The sequence below is a fragment of the Triticum dicoccoides genome, chromosome 2A, assembly GCF_002162155.2.
Source record: "Triticum dicoccoides isolate Atlit2015 ecotype Zavitan chromosome 2A, WEW_v2.0, whole genome shotgun sequence".
NCBI classification, from domain to species: Eukaryota; Viridiplantae; Streptophyta; class Magnoliopsida; order Poales; family Poaceae; genus Triticum; species Triticum dicoccoides.
Window position 1 is genome coordinate 552,772,672 of NC_041382.1, and position 16,965 is coordinate 552,789,636.

Consider the following 16,965-nt stretch of genomic DNA (forward strand, 5'->3'; position numbering starts at 1 on the left):
AGCATGTTCATCTCATTGCATTTAGATGGCTACTTGCTGTAAATCGCAGACCGGTGTCATATTTGAATTGCTTGCCATTTCCAAACCGTAACTCCGATTCCGACGTTCTTTATATCATTTTCAAGCGATTTCATCTCATCTTTCCAGTGGCACACTTGGATTCCCAAGTTGAGGCCAGCTTCATGCATTACTTGTCAAATCTTGCATATGCATCCCGCATCGCATCCCGCATAGCATATCATCATTGCACCATATTGTTTGATCCTTGCACGTGGTTGATTGTGTTCCGTTTGCTTGTTTGTCTTGTTTGGGTAGAGCCGGGAGACGAGTTCGCTAACGAGGAGCCCGTTGAGTTTGCTTTCGAGGATCCAGTCAACTCTGACAGCTTTGCAGGCAAGATGATCATACCCTCGAAATCACTACTATCTTTGCTATGCTAGATTGCTCGCTCTTTTGCTATGCCGGTGCTACGATGCCTACCATTTGCTTTCAGGCCTCCCAAATTGCCATGTCAAACCTCTAACCCACCATGTCCTAGCAAACCGTTGATTGGCTATGTTACCGCTTTGCTCAGCCCCTCTTATAGCGTTGCTAGTTGCAGGTGAAGATTGGAGGCCGTTCCTTGATGGAACATTTATTTACTTGTTGGGATATCATTATATTGCCATGTTATCTTAATGCATCTATATACTTGGTAAAGGGTGGAAGGCTCGGCCTCTCTCCTAGTGTTTTGTTCCACTCTTGCCGCCCTAGTTTCCGTCATATCGATGTTATGTTCCCGGTTTTTGCGTTCCTTACGCGGTTGGGTTATAATGGGAACCCCTTGATAGTTTGCCTTGATTAAAGCTTTTCCAGCGATGCCTAACCTTGGTTTTACCATTTGCCACCTAGCCTCTTTTCCCTTGGGTTTCCGGAGCCCGAGGGTCATCTTATTTTAAACCCCCCCGGGCCAGTGCTCCTCTGAGTGTTGGTCTGAACTAGAGTCCTGTGCAGCGCCCCCTCGGGGAAACTCGAGGTTTGGTTTTAGTTGTATGGAGCACTCATCTGAGTGTGCCCTGAGAACGAGATATGTGCAGCTCCTATCGGGATTTGTCGGCACATTCGGGCGGTGTTGCTGGATTAGTTTTAACCTGTTGAAGTGTCTTGAAGAACCGAGGTACCGAGTCTGATCGGAATGTCTCGGGAGGAGGTCTATTCCTTCGTTGACCGTGAGAGCTTGTCATGGGCTAAGTTGGGACTCCCCTGCAGGGATTTGAACTTTCGAAAACCGTGCCCGCGGTTATGGGCAGATGGGAATTTGTTAATGTCCGGTTGTAGATAACTTGAACCTTAATTTAATTAAAATGAATCAACTGAGTGTGTTACCGTGATGGCCTCTTCTCGGCGGAGTCCGGGAAGTGGACACGGTGTTGGAGTAATGTCTACGCAGGTTGCTCTCTAGTTTCTCGCTCGCGCTTTGCCTCCTCTTCTCGCTCTCTTTTGCGAATAGGTTAGCCACCATATATGCTAGTCGCTTGCTGCAACTCCACACATATTTTCCTTGCCACCCCTTTTAAGCTTAAATAGTCTTGATCGCGAGGGTGCGAGATTGCTGAGTCCCTGTGGCTCACAGGTTACTATTACACCAGATGCAGGGCCTGATGATTCCGCTCCAGGTGACGCGCTCGAGCTCAAGTGGGAGTTCGACGAGGACTCTCAACGTTACTATGTTTCCTTTCCTGATGATCAGTAGTGGTGCCCTGTGGGGGGTGATCGGGACCGTGTCGCATGTTGGGTTATCTTTTATTTTGGCACCATAGTCGGGCCATGAGTGTTTGGATGATGTAATGTTATTTATGTACCTTGATTGACGTGGCGAGTGTAAGCCAACTATATTATCCCTTTTTATTATCTATATTACATGGGATGTTTGTGAAGATTGCCCGACTTGCGACATAAGCCTTCAATGTGATTATGCCTCTAAGTCGTGCCTCGACACATGGGAGATATAGTCGCATCGAGGGTGTTATAAGTTGGTAATCAGAGCCATCCCCGACCTTAGGAGCCCCATTGCTTGATCGTTTTTAGCAGCCGAGTTGTGTCTAGAAAAATGTTTTGAGTCATTTAGGAATTATATATCGGAGAGTTTAGGAATTCTTTTTACTTCCCAGTCTCCTCATTGCTCTGGTAAGGCATCCTGACGTAGAGTTTTGACTCTTCTCTTCTCAAATTTCACTATTTTTTTAGGATCACGCGGGTATCTTGGAATCGTTCCGATGGTTTTATGATGAGAACATTGTCTTGGTGCCTCCTGTCAGGGGTTTTTTGGAAGTGTCCCGGGGAGTTGAGCTTTGAGGTGTTGTCGTCATAATTTTATCGTTGCAATTCTGGAATACCTGAGTTTAGTACGCCGACATCGAAAATCTCTTTTATGCAGTTCGTTGGTGAGATAACCTCGACACCACCCAGTACCGGGGCGGGAGTTCGGGAGTATCGCCATAACTTGTATAATAGATGCTTTTTCGAAGGTTGAGGTAGATGTTTTCCGAAGTTTTCTCGGTTATGTGTTGAAGGATGGATACAGCTGCATGTAGGATTTGCTAGATTTGGGTGAGATATTATGCTTCGCCTTGTATCCCCGACACCTGATTGCATAACCGGAAAGGTTCGGGAGTTTCATAGGTGGGAATTCTTGTAGCTCTAGTTCTTCTTCCACGGATATTGGTTTGAGATTGGGATTTCTTATCGATTATTCGTTCTTGATCCGTACCTTGTTGATTTATTTCTCTACCTTAATTCTAAGTGGCTTCTCAATTTATGGATACGTGACCATTTCAAGAGGAATGCATTCGTTCATTTTGTTCGGATGTGAAGACTATATGTTGCAATTTTCATTCCATTGGATTTAGCTTCAATATTTGTCTATCAATGTGCTAATGGATGTCAACCTCTTCAGGATGGCTCCTCCAACGCGCACGACTCCGAATCCTGATCCGCCACCACCTCCACCTCCTCCGGAGGCATGGCAAGCTGTGATGGCCGCAACCAATGCAAACACACAGTTGATCATGCAAATTCTTCAAGAGCGCAATCAAGGAAACCAAGGGAATCAAGGCAACAATCAGAATCACTTTGCTACACTCAACCAGTTCCTTGCTAATGGGCCAAAGACTTTCAGCAATTGTGTTGAGGCAACCGATGCTGACGATTGGCTCGTGGATCTGTGTAAGCATTTCGAGTGCAGTAACGTCAGGCCTGAGGATTTCGTTAAGTTTGCTTCCTTCCAACTCAAAGATCAAGCTGTAGAATGGTTCCGGCAGTACAAGGATTCCAGAGGTGGACGTGTGATCACTTGGGATGAATTCCGTCAAGATTTCAGAGCTCATCATATCCCTCAGAGCGTGGTTGAAAGCAAGCGTGAGGAATTCCGCAACCTGAAGCAAGGCTCTTTGTCTGTCTATGACTACAACAAGTTGTTTCAGAAGCTCGCCCGCTTTGCCAAGAAGGACGTACCTGACGAGAAGAGCATGATATACCAGTTCAGGGGTGGTCTCAGAGAAGAAATTCAGCTAGCTCTTGTTCTCTTTGAGCCCTTGAGATACGATGAGTTCTACAACATGGCACTGAAGCAAGAGGCTGCTCAATTGAGGTGTGATGCTTCCAAGAAGCGAGTCAGAGATGTTACTCCTTCTTCCTCTACTCAAGTGGCCAAGCAGTAGAAGTATTGGCTTCCTCCTCCTCCGTTCCGTCAGCCGTATCAGCAGAAGAGCAAAGGTGGCAGTGGATCTTCCCACCCACCCAACCCTGGCTTTCAGAACAAGACTTCGTCTCAAGCTCCAAGATCGAGTGCTCCATACCACCGTCCGCTTTCAGAGGTCACGTGCAACAAGTGCCAACAGAAGGGTCACTATGCCAACAAGTGTCTCAACCAGAGGCGTCTTCCTCCTCCTCCTCCTGTGAGATCAGCAAGTACAGCTGTGGTCAAGCATAACCCCAAGTACGCCAAGGTTAATATGGTGAATGCAGCTCAGGCAGAGGATTCATCAGATGTCATCATGGGTAACCTTCCTGTTAACGATGTTCCTGCAAAAGTACTTTTTGATACTGGTGCATCGCATTCTTTCTTGTCATGCCCGTTTGCATCGAAGCACAATGTTGATACCGAGATCATGCCCAAAGTCATGCAAGTTGTTTCTCCCGGCAAGCTTTTGACTTCTAGTTTGGTTGCTTCCGATATCTCTATCACGTTGGGTGATTACAAGTTTCTCTCTTCTCCGGTGATTCTTGGTAACTCGGATATTGATCTTATTCTCGGAATGGATTGGCTTTCTAAGCACAAGGCACATCTTGATTGTGCAGCCAGGCAGATTCAATTGACTCATTCGTTTGAGGATGTAATTGTCTTTGCCGCTCGGGATGATACAATCCGTCTGTTTTCTCTCAATGAGAAGGGTGAACTGGATGCTGTCTCGCAAATTCCAGTCGTTTGCGAATATCAAGACGTCTTTCCAGAAGAGCTTCCAGGAATGCCTCCGCACCGGCCAGTTGAATTCGTTATTGATCTTGAGCCTGGCACGGAACCTGTGTGCAAGCGTCCTTACAAGCTCGGTCCTGAAGAGTTGAAGGAGCTGAAGAAGCAACTAGATATTCAAGAAAGAATGGGTCTCATCCAGCCTAGTTGTTCTCCGTGGGGTTGTGGTGTTCTTTTTGTGAAGAAGAAGGATGGAACGGACCGACTTTGTGTTGATTACCGTCCATTGAACAAGAAGACCATCAAGAACAAATACCCACTTCCCAACATAAACGAGTTGTTCGAACAACTCAAAGGTGCCCAAGTATTCTCCAAGCTTGATCTCCGTATGGGTTCTCATCATATTCGAATCCGTGAGCAAGATATTCCCAAGACGGCTTTCGGGACAAGCTATGGTTCATATGAATACACTGTCATGTCTTTTGGCCTCGTCAACGCTCCTCCGACGTTCTCTCGTATGATGAATTTCATCTTCAACGCCTACACCAATGACTTCGTTTTGGTCTATCTCGACGACATTCTGGTTTTCTCGAAGAACAAGGAAGATCATGCCAAGCACTTGCGTTTGGTGCTTGATAAGCTCAGAGAACATCAGTTCTACGCCAAGTTCTCCAAGTGCGAATTTTGGCTCGATGAGGTTCTTTATCTTGGTCATATCATCTCTGCCAAGGGCATTGCCGTGAATCCTGAGAAGGTGTCTGCAATTGTGAATTGGGAACCTCCTCAGAACGTGAAGCAACTCCGCAGCTTCCTCGGTCTCGCAAGGTATTGCCGAAGATTCGTTGAAAACTTTTCCAAGATCGCGAAGCCTCTCTCAAATCTTCTCCAGAAGCACGTCAAGTACGTTTGGTCTCCGGAGTGTGACATTGCTTTCAACACTTTGAAAGAGAAATTGATCACTGCTCCAGTTCTGACTCCGCCTGATGAATCCAAGCCGTACGAGGTCTTCTGTGATGCCTCTCTCCAAGGTCTTGGCGCAGTGTTGATGCAAGAGAAGAAAGTTGTTGCTTATACCTATCGCCAGTTGAAGCCTAATGAGAAGAACTACCCCACTCATGATCTCGAGTTGGCAGCAGTTGTGCATGCTCTTTTGACTTGGAGACATCTCTTATTGGGAAGAAAAGTGGACATCTTCACTGACCACAAGAGTCTCAAGTACATCTTCACTCAGCCTAATCTCAACCTCAGGCAAACTCGATGGGTCAAAATGATTCAAGAGTATAATCCGAGTATCGAGTATACTCCAGGCAAGGCCAATGTGATTGCTGACGCATTGAGCAGGAAGGCTTATTGCAACAGTCTGATTCTTAAGCCTTACCAACCCGAGCTTTGTGAAGCTTTCCGCAAACTTAATCTGCAAGTTGTTCCTCAAGGTTACCTCGCCAACCTTCAAGTCTCTCCTACCTTGGAAGACCAGATTCGCCAAGCCCAGCTTCTTGATGCTATGGCGAAAAAGGTGAAGACTGGGATTGCCAAGAGTCAACCCAAGTACAAGTGCTACCGCCTTGATGACAAGGCTACTCTCTTCTTCGAGGATCGTATTGTTGTGCCCAAAGGTGAACTTCGTAAAGTGATCATGAACGAGGCTCACAATTCTCTCCTCTCCATCCACCCTGGGAGTACGAAGATGTATCAGGACCTTAAGAAGGCTTATTGGTGGACTCGAATGTAGCACGAGATTGCTCAATTCGTGAATGAGTGTGATGTATGCAGAAGACTGAAGGCAGAACACCAAAGACCAGCTGGTCTCCTCCAACCTCTTGCCATTCTAGAATGGAAGTTTGACCGCATTGAAATGGACTTCATGACTGGGTTTCCAAAGTCCAAATGTGGCAATGATGCTATATTCGTTGTCATCGACAAACTCACCAAAGTGGCTCACTTTCTGCCTATCAAAGAGTCAATCACTGCAGCTCAATTGGCGGAGCTCTATACCTCTCGAATTGTCTCTCTGCATGGTATCCCACAAGTGATCTCTTCAGACCGTGGCAGTATCTTTACCTCCAAGTTTTGGGATTCTTTTCAGAAGGCCATGGGCACCAACATCCGCTTCAGCACAGCTTTCCATCCTCAAACTAGCGGCCAAGTCGAGCGTGTCAACCAGATTCTTAAAGATATGCTCAGGGCTTCCGTGATCTCCTTCGGCATGAAGTGGGAGGATTGTCTTCCTTATGCTGAATTCTCCTACAACAACAGTTTTCAAGCAAGTTTGGGCAAGGCCCCATTTGAAATTCTGTATGGCAGGAAGTGCCGTACCCCTCTCAACTGGTCTAAAACCAGTGAATGTTAGCTTTTGGGAAATGACTTAATCACAGAGGCAGAGGAAATGTGCAAAGTCATTTGAGATAACCTCAAAGCAGCCCAATCCCGCCAGAAGAGCTACTATGATAGTAAGCACCGTGATTTGGCTTTCGAGATCGGAGATCATGTTTACCTCCGCGTCTCTCCTATGAAAGGTACTCGTCGCTTCGGTATCAAAGGGAAGCTTGCCCCCAGATACGTGGGACCTTTCAAGATTGTCAGCAAGAGAGGCGATCTCGCCTATCAAATCGAGCTTTCTTCAAACTTTGCAAATGTTCATGATGTGTTCCATGTCTCTCAGCTCCGAAAGTGCTTCAAGACTCCTGACCGCACCGTCAACTTCGAGGACATTGTGATGCCCGAAATGCTGTTAGAAGAGGGCTACTTGAGATATTTGTCAGATCTGCTGCTCCATTTAGACATTTGTCATTTTTGCCATGATTTTTGTGTGCATGATATGCCCTGATGCTCTACATATGTTTTGTTAAGGATTTTGTCATCTTTCCAGAGGTGCAACCCATGTTTTTTTGTGATGTGTGTGGTGACTAGTACAAGCTTGCAAAGTGAGGCACTTGGTAATTCTGATTTCAGGGACTTAGAATTTTCACTAAGTCCTTGAGCTGTTTATCTCATGTTGTCATATGTTCATGTTGTTTCCGAGTGATCCGTGCCTCTTTTGAGGATGATCAGTAAGGATGTTTTATTAATCTTGTAGTGATCTATCCATCCTTGTCTTTGTTTGCATTTATGAAGCACCCTAGCTTGAGTCAATCGAGCTCTACTTTTGCTACTTCGTGAATCTGGGCAGATTGTCTACTTGTTTGCAATTTTGCCGATGATGTTGTAGTTGATCCGTGCATGCTATGATATTGTTCTTGCCATGTCTAGCTTGTATTTTGTGTATTCTTGATGGATGTATGCTTAGATTATCATGACTTGCACCGTAATGAGTGCATCGAGCTCGTAAACATGCCTACTTGAGATATGTTTCAGCATGTGCCAGTTTTCACTAAGTCTGAAAACTGATTATGCTTTTGCTATGTTCACATGCTTGCAAATCATCATTGCACCATATTGTTTGATCCTTGCACGTGGTTGATTGTGTTCCGTTTGATTGTTTGTCTTGTTTGGGTAGAGCCGGGAGACGAGTTCGCTAACGAGGAGCCCGTTGAGTTTGCTTTCGAGGATCCAGTCAACTCTGACAGCTTTGCAGGCAAGATGATCATACCCTCGAAATCACTACTATCTTTGCTATGCTAGATTGCTCGCTCTTTTGCTATGCTAGTGATACGATGCCTACCATTTGCTTTCAGGCCTCCCAAATTGCCATGTCAAACCTCTAACCCACCATGTCCTAGCAAACCGTTGATTGGCTATGTTACCGCTTTGCTCAGCCCCTCTTATAGCGTTGCTAGTTGCAGGTGAAGATTGGAGGCCGTTCCTTGATGGAACATTTATTTACTTGTTGGGATATCATTATATTGCCATGTTATCTTAATGCATCTATATACTTGGTAAAGGGTGGAAGGCTCGGCTTCTCTCCTAGTGTTTTGTTCCACTCTTGTCGCCCTAGTTTCCGTCATATCGATGTTATGTTCCCGGTTTTTGCGTTCCTTACGCGGTTGGGTTATAATGGGAACCCCTTGATAGTTCGCCTTGATTAAAGCTTTTCCAGTGATGCCCAACCTTGGTTTTACCATTTGCCACATAGCCTCTTTTCCCTTGGGTTTCCGGAGCCTGAGGGTCATCTTATTTTAAACCCCCCCGGGCCAGTGCTCCTCTGAGTGTTGGTCCAAACTAGAGTCCTGTGCAGCGCCCCCTCGGGGAAACTCGAGGTTTGGTTTTAGTTGTATGGAGCGCTCATCTGAGTGTGCCCTGAGAACGAGATATGTGCAGCTCCTATCGGGATTTGTCGGCACATTCGGGCGGTGTTGCTGGATTAGTTTTAACCTGTCGAAGTGTCTTGAAGAACCGAGGTACCGAGTCTGATCGGAATGTCTCGGGAGGAGGTCCATTCCTTCGTTGACCGTGAGAGCTTGTCATGGGCTAAGTTGGGACTCCCCTGCAGGGATTTGAACTTTCGAAAGCTGTGCCCGCGGTTATGGGCAGATGGGAATTTGTTAATGTCCGGTTGTAGATAACTTGAATCTTAATTTAATTAAAATGAATCAACTGAGTGTGTTACCGTGATGGCCTTTTCTCAACGGAGTCCGGGAAGTGGACACGGTGTTGGAGTAATGTCTGCGCAGGTTGCTCTCTAGTTTCTCGCTCGCGCTTTGCCTCCTCTTCTCGCTCTTTTTTGCGAATAGGTTAGCCACCATATATGCTAGTCGCTTGCTGCAGCTCCACACATATTTTCCTTGCCACCCCTTTTAAGCTTAAATAGTCTTGATCGCGAGGGTGCGAGATTGCTAAGTCCCTGTGGCTCATAGGTTACTATTACACCAGATGCAGGGCCTGATGATTCCGCTACAGGTGACGCGCTCAAGCTCAAGTGGGAGTTCGACGAGGACTCTCAACGTTACTATGTTTCCTTTCCTGATGTTCAGTAGTGATGCCCTGTTGGGGGTGATTGGGACCGTGTCGTATGTTGGGTTATCTTTTATTTTGGCGCCGTAGTCGGGCCATGAGTGTTTGGATGATGTAATGTTATTTATGTACCTTGATTGACGTGGCAAGTGTAAGCCAACTATGTTATCCCTTTTTATTATCTATATTACATGGGATGTTTGTGAAGATTGCCTGACTTGTGACATAAGCCTTCAATGCGATTATGCCTCTAAGTCGTGCCTCGACACGTGAGAGATATAGTTGCATCGAGGGTGTTATACTTAGCCCCCGTTTCAAATTTCCTACATCACAACAATATTAGTCGGTTGGGGATAGGACGGTAATCTCGCATACACCGAATATTTGCCGACGAGAGTTTGTTTTTGGCGCCCACCATTTATGAATCGGGGAGGGAGTCGATTTCGGCCGAGGACACACTGTGTTTTGGCGCCCACCGTGTATGAATCCGGATGAGAGGTGGTTATGTCACGTTTGGGTGAAATTACAAACCTACCCCTATCGAAACCTATAGAAATCGAGCAGATAGGCTTTGCGTGACAGGGATAGGCAGTAGTAATTTCCATCTTGCAAAATTTGGTTTCGGACGGTTACTGCGACTTTCCCCACTTCGTTTAAATTTTCCAGAGTGCACGTTTACCGTGCCAACTCAATTCGAATCCCGTTTGTCTTCTAATTTTTTTTCGGGCAGGATTCATTTTCAATTGGAATAAAATCCTATATACATCATTTTTTATATATACTTGGAAAACCACAACACTCTTTATACATAAATATGGTTTACAAATGGAATGATCTTAGATTCATAAGGTTGTATCCATCAATTTGGATTTTCAAATTTTTGAAACCACTTTATGTTGAAATTCAATGTATGCATTCCTCGCTAACTATCTCCAATTAATGTGTGTTTCATGCGGATTTTTTTACTTCTCAAACATGTATAATGTGTTTCACACACGCAACATATAGTGTAATCCCATTTAGACATTAATTGCATATAAACCATGCATTGTTTCTAATTAAAGAATCTATGGATCACCAATATTGATAAATTATATAACACTACACATGTCCCAAATTCAAATGAATATGCATATTTAATACACCAATTTGCGTTATGATATTATTGATGTCGTGATCTCCAGTTTAAATATTTGAATCCCATTTAATCTAAATATTCGTCTCATATAACTATCACTCATACTTATATAGGACTATCTCTCTAGACCTATACGCGTTCATCGTCTCTCGGGTATCTCTCGTGCTACCTGTATATCGACAATGATCTTTTATCTTCGTAACACACTGACGGTACTCTCTCCCTCGACCTTTATCACTCTATCTCTCTCTAAGTATATCTCGCTCCCTGCTATGTGTCTCTAACTATAATTCTTCATGTGGAATCTCTTTCTCTCACACAAACACTAAACTTTGTCTTACGAGGTCTCATTTCTCTCTACTATTCCCCTGTGTGCCACTCGCACACCCCTCATACAGAGATGTCTTTCGCTCCTTAGGTATGAGAACCTACGACTCTTCCTCTTAAATATCTCTTTCTCACACACAAACACAAACTCTGTCTCCTAGGGTCTCATATTTCTCCAGTGTTTTCTTGTATGTCGCTCACACACACTCTCTCCTTAGAGATATCTTGCGTTCTCTCATATGTTTCTCTAGCTATTACTCTTGTTTTGAAATATCTTAATCTCTCGCAGACACAAAACTCTGTCTCTCAGGATCTCATTTCTCTCCGATATTTGTTTGCATGTGAGTCACATACACCCTTTCTTCATCTCTCTCACACCAACACCCATAACTCAGCTTTCTAATCCACTCGACTCCTATCTTTAATGCACACTCGCTAGCATCTTTATCTTTCTATTTATCTATTTCTCCATCAACCTTCTTTCATTTATAGGTTGATCTCTTTTGCACAATCGTTGTGCTTCACTCCCTCTGCTCACCATAGATGCATACTCCACCCCACGCCACTATCTCTTAAAGACAAAAACACATGCTTAATTGTCGGGCCTTCTTCCCTCCATTCTCGCATGCATGCATATTGTCATACCGATCCGTCTCTCCCATGTCCTTGATCTTAGCTTATGACTTATGTCTTCTTTCTTTTATCTCGATTATGCGCGCGCGCACACGCACACTTCCCACGTATACATGTATACCTCTCACACATGCATGTTGAAAGTCTCCATGTCTCCATACGTAGTTAATTACCGTCAACCCTAACGCCACATCGAATCGTTCTCTTCTTGTGTGCACATAACTTCCGTCAGGATGGGTAAAACACACACTCATACTTAACAATCTCCTTATAGCTACCCCCTGTCACTCTTCCCCTATATCCCCGAAACTAATAAGACCATCTCTTCGTTTAATTCCCGCCTACATGCACCATCGATATATAGTAGTCTTCCTCGGTGTCTCTCGAACAAACACGTTCTCTCAATGTCGACTACTCTCACGCGCACACACCTTCTCTTCCCTCTCTACGGGAATTTTCTCTCTCGCACCCGACCGTTGGTGGCCTTTGCCATACACATCACCTCTTTATAATGAAGCCATGCAAACTTAAATTACACCCGCCACCAAGGACCCTGCGACACACACACACACCCCCAGACACACAAACAAACACACACACACACGCACGCACCCACCCACCCACCCACCCCCACACACACAATAAGACTCCATCACACACACGCCCACACACACAGACTCCATCTCTCTCTCACACATACACACACATAGACTCCATCTCACACACACATGCTCTAGGCGGAACATTTGTTCCTACCACCTTCATCCATCCTTACCCGTATGATAAACAATCTATCTATCTATCTATCTATACTAATTACAGACTCCATGTAAATTCACACGTTAATCGGTAATTAAGAGCCGTTTATCTGATGGGACCGAATTATTACAATGGAGATCGACTCATATAATCCTAGGGAAAAATTGCCATGCCAATCAGAAAATTTTGTGAAATCATCCATCCGATCCCTGTGTTATGTATTCTATATAACCATCCGATGAATCCCAGCCGGGCAAGCTTTTACACACGCCTCCTCTCTTATTATAATACTGAATACAAAAAAAATCTGCTCCATTGGCCCGTCTTCTCCTCCGCCTCCATTGTTTCTCCTCGGCTGCTTTCCATGCCCCAGGCGACACTCCCATTCATGGCCGGCGACCCGTCTTCTCCTCTGCCTCCATTGTTCATCCTCCGCTGCTCTCCATGCCCTAGGCGGCGCTCCCATTCATGGCTGACGAGCAGAAGCTTCAGCCTCCGTCACGCCCTGAGGTACTCCGTCGCCGTGCGCCCAGCCGGCTCCCTTTTCCTCTTTGTTCTCCGCTGCAGGTCACCGGCCATTCGTGCTGCAACCCAATCTCTTCTCAATCCCGCCCCTGTCAAATCTTTTAATCTCCTCTTATTTCAAGTTTTCATATCCAGGACCGGCTCACTGCACCCTTGCCGTGATGATCTCAGGTAAGCCATGTGTGTTTCTATTTTCCATTAGATTGATGTGCCCCTTTGATCTAGAAAAAGATGCCGGATCTGCGTGTTCTTTTGATCTGAAAAAGGTTGCATCACGATAGCATTAATAATTTGTGTTTTTTTTTGTGGGGATTAGTAATTTGTGTTTTTTTTGTGGGGATTAGTAATTTGTGTTTTAGGCTCTATCTAGGCTTTTGATTTTTGTTGTAACATTAGTATTTTTTTCTCACTATGTATATTTATCAAACTCGCATTGTTATTCTTGGAGTTCCATGTATATAAATCTCTTTTTTGCATTTCATTGCAATGTTATTATCAGTGATGCAAACCAATTTCTCCTCACCCAACCATTAGAATTCTTCTTATTTCAAGTTTTTAAATATAGATGGTTGATGCATCATATGAGGAGGTGTAGTACGCACGATGTTTTCAAGAAAGGAGGCCCGGTTGGTACTTGAGGCCGTCAAGTTGAGGAATTACGTTGGACTGGTGGCACCACAACTTTCAATCGAAGCCCTACTCGAGTCCGTCTCCCGTTATTCCTGCCCCACTCCACTGGTAAATCACCATGCATTGTTAAATCCCTACTCCTCCATCCGTTTAATTCATAGAACCCATAATAAGTCGGCTTAATCCATCACATCTCATCAACAACAACAGGCCTTTTTTCTATCTATCTTCATCACTTCTCTGTGTCAGATTATACATTTGGGCGAGTGGGTGAGAACCAGCTAGAATGTGATCTTGCCTAAAGTGGCACCATGCAGCAAGTTTCTGTTAAACTACATCCACATCAACTGCCAACCAGCCAATTTACATTAACTGTTTACACAGGAAGCTTTACACATGTCTTCCCGTGCGACCATTTGTTAGACAACAAAAATAGTTGACGATTCCTATGGAATGAATTTCGATGTTGTATGTTATTTCTTCTGAGTAAACGCTAATTGTTAGATTATCGCATGGTAGTGGTATATATATCTATTAATTCTCTCTTTTGGGATTACAAAAGGCTAAGTTGACATTTTAAGTTTTACAAACTTCCTAGATTTCTCAAAATGATTTCCAATAATGTGTATAATCTATCTTTGGCAGATCTGCAGTAAGATTTTCAAATTGTTGCCCATGCAAAATTAAGCTGGATGTATGGCGTACTTGAGTTATATAGGTTCTATTTACAGCACATACATGTACTGTTTTTGAAAAGGGATCCAAATCTATGTTTTATTATTATTATTAAACACCCATATGAAATTTCCCTGCAAATGTAACCATGGAATCCATATTTCCTAGGTTCGTTCCTGATAATATGCTATTTCTTTTGGAGTTCCAGTGTTTAGATTTTAGAGATGCTAACTTATACAAAAACATGTATCAGTGTGCCCTATTAGTGATTTGCATATTTAGAGCGGGGAGGTATATACATTGATAATGATCCGAATATTGTTAGCTAAATATGTTTTTACGAAACTAACAGATTTATGGGTTCCATTGTGCGCAGCAGAATGTTTAGTGTACATGCGTGACACTATATCTACTTTTCCAAATAGTACTCTAGACTTTTTTTCACGAATACGCAAAAGCCTTGCGTATGTTTGCATTGATAGATAGAGTGACAAAACATGAAGGTATTACAAGGTGGAGGGGAAGCTAACTAGCTCATGCACAATGATGGCAAGCATCGGTAGCCTTGGCACACGGTCGACGGGGTGTGCAGCCCGATCTGCCGTAGCCTACGTCTCAGGCAAGATGAGGGCCATGCCCTTTGCGCCGGCGCGCGCCCAGAGCCGCGCCTCCTCCTGGATCATATGCACCGCACGTCCCACGGCTGGTTGATCGCCGTCGAAGAGGCAGCCGTTCCGGTGTTTCCATAGGTGCCAAACGGTGAGGACGGCAATGGAGGCGAGGCCATGGCGAAGAGGAGCTGAGGTGTTGGAGATGGCCGTAGAGAGCCAGCTGGCGAACTCGTCACTGCATGCGGGGATCGCGGTGGTGCATCGGCACCATGAGAGCACCTCGTGCCAGGTTTGGCGGGAGAAGGAGCAGCCCGTCATGAGATGCTGCATGGATTCCGGCTCCTGGTCGCATAAGAGGCAGCGAGGCTCGTGGGGAAGGCCATGGCGTGCCAGGCGGTCAGCAGTCCAACACCTGCCCATCAGCGCAAGCCAGACGAAGAACTTAATGCGGAGCGGAGCCCATGTTCTCCAAGTGATGTGCCAGTGCGGGTCGGCGGTGGAGCCGGCGAAAAGGGCTTGATAGCAGGAGCTGGCCGAATAGATCCCAGAGTCAGTCCAACGCCACGACAGCCGGTCCGGCTCGTCGGTCAGGTGCATGTGCCGGAGACGCCGCCATAGTGTGACGTACTGCACGGTCATGGCCACGCCCATGGCGCCATGGATGTCGGCGATCTACGCCCGGTTGAGTAGGCCGTCGCGCACCGAGCGTGTCCTGCGCCGGCGTTTGGGCACCCTGCAGTAGACCAGAGGCGCAATCTCGGAGATGCTCTTCCCGTCCAACCAGCGATCCTCCCAGAATAAGCAGGACTCGCCATTGCCAACGTGCCAAGAGGTTGAAGCCCTGAAGATGGCCTGAACCTCCGGGCAGTGGGGGATGTGCAGGTGCTGCCATGGGCGCGAGGCGTCGGATCTCTGGAGCCACATCCACCGGGCGCGCAGCGAGATGCCGGCGCGCTGCAGATCACTACCATACTATTTTTAAGTAGGTTGCAAGGATATATAGTTCTTATATGACTTTAACTACCTCCAATTCGCGTCATTGATCACATTGTAACTGTTCCTGCTACTGCAGGTTCGACTTGAATTTTGGCTTCTGTACGTATAGTGTTGGTTCGCTTCTCCATAGCTTTCTACCTCCCGGAATCCATCTTCCTATTGCCACATAATTACGTCATTTGTTTTTGGGAAATCAATGTATAGATACATTGTTTCCCTCTGTAGTGCACATGCTCTTATATTTGTTTTTGGACTGATTCTTCGATTGATTTCATGCTATGCTTGGATAACTAGATTATCTAATTTGAAATTCTCCAGTCTTTTGTATGTTCACTTGCATAGACGGCTTAATCAGTTAATCCAGAACCTAAACTGAAGACTAAATATAGCACATATACTTGGTCATTTCTCCTAAGAAGATTAATCCACCTTGACTTTAACCTGACTTCCAAAGAAGTTCTGAATGATCAAGCATTTTTTGGTTTTTAGTAAACTAAAATAATGTTGCACTCTGACAATAATATTCTGATTTTCTAAGTTAACAGAAATCTTTCAATTTCATACCAGTTTTTTTAATCGCGCATTTGAATGATGGCGATATTATCTATTCTCTGAATTCCGCTTGCATGTTTCCAGTTGAAATAGTAACTGAAATTGATAAGTATGCAACGATTTATGTCCTCCAGCATGAGTAAAATGTTGTGGGTTACCATTTCAGATAAGTAACCACTATATTATTTTCTATGTGTATAATTGACATGTATACATGTTGTCGCTCTGCTTGAACCATCCATCTCCACATTACGCCCGAGACTTCCATCGCAATAATCTATATGTATCCAGGTAGTGTCCAATATGTATACATAAGCTCCTCTCACAGGCCGACTATGCTGATTGTGACTGAGCGTGTGTGTGTGGCCGTGATGTAAGCTTTATCTTGGCCTGAGTATCAGTTCCCTTTTATGATACAATTTTGGATGCTATTTTATTCTACATGTATAGGTTTCTACAGGTTCCATTGGCTGCTACCTTTTAGTGATACGGCAGCTGAATGGCATGCTCACCAGTAATTCTGTCAAAATGAAATCGACTAGACTGCATTTTTTATGTGTGTTACTAAGTACAATCTGTGATTATTTTCTTTCTAGGGATGGCAATTTTCTAGGCATTAAGCTTTTTGAGACGTTATGGTCTCTCATAATTAATTAGCCTTTGTAAGGTGTATACTGACAGTAAGCCCATTGCAGTAATTGGTTGGATAATTCTTTGACATGTTATATTCAAATGTCTTCTTAAATTAGTGTCGGATGACCCCTTCATCGATTACTTTT

General features: G+C 44.8%; 1 long non-coding RNA gene across 1 annotated transcript; it reads left to right on the plus strand.

The window, feature by feature from the left end:
* Window positions 1-12,520: 12,520 nt before the first annotated feature.
* Window positions 12,521-16,704, plus strand: LOC119355325. The gene is made up of 2 exons (XR_005171553.1): window positions 12,521-12,893; window positions 13,288-16,704. It is a non-coding gene; the product is annotated as an uncharacterized LOC119355325 (long non-coding RNA).
* The last annotated feature ends 261 nt before the right edge of the window (window positions 16,705-16,965 follow it).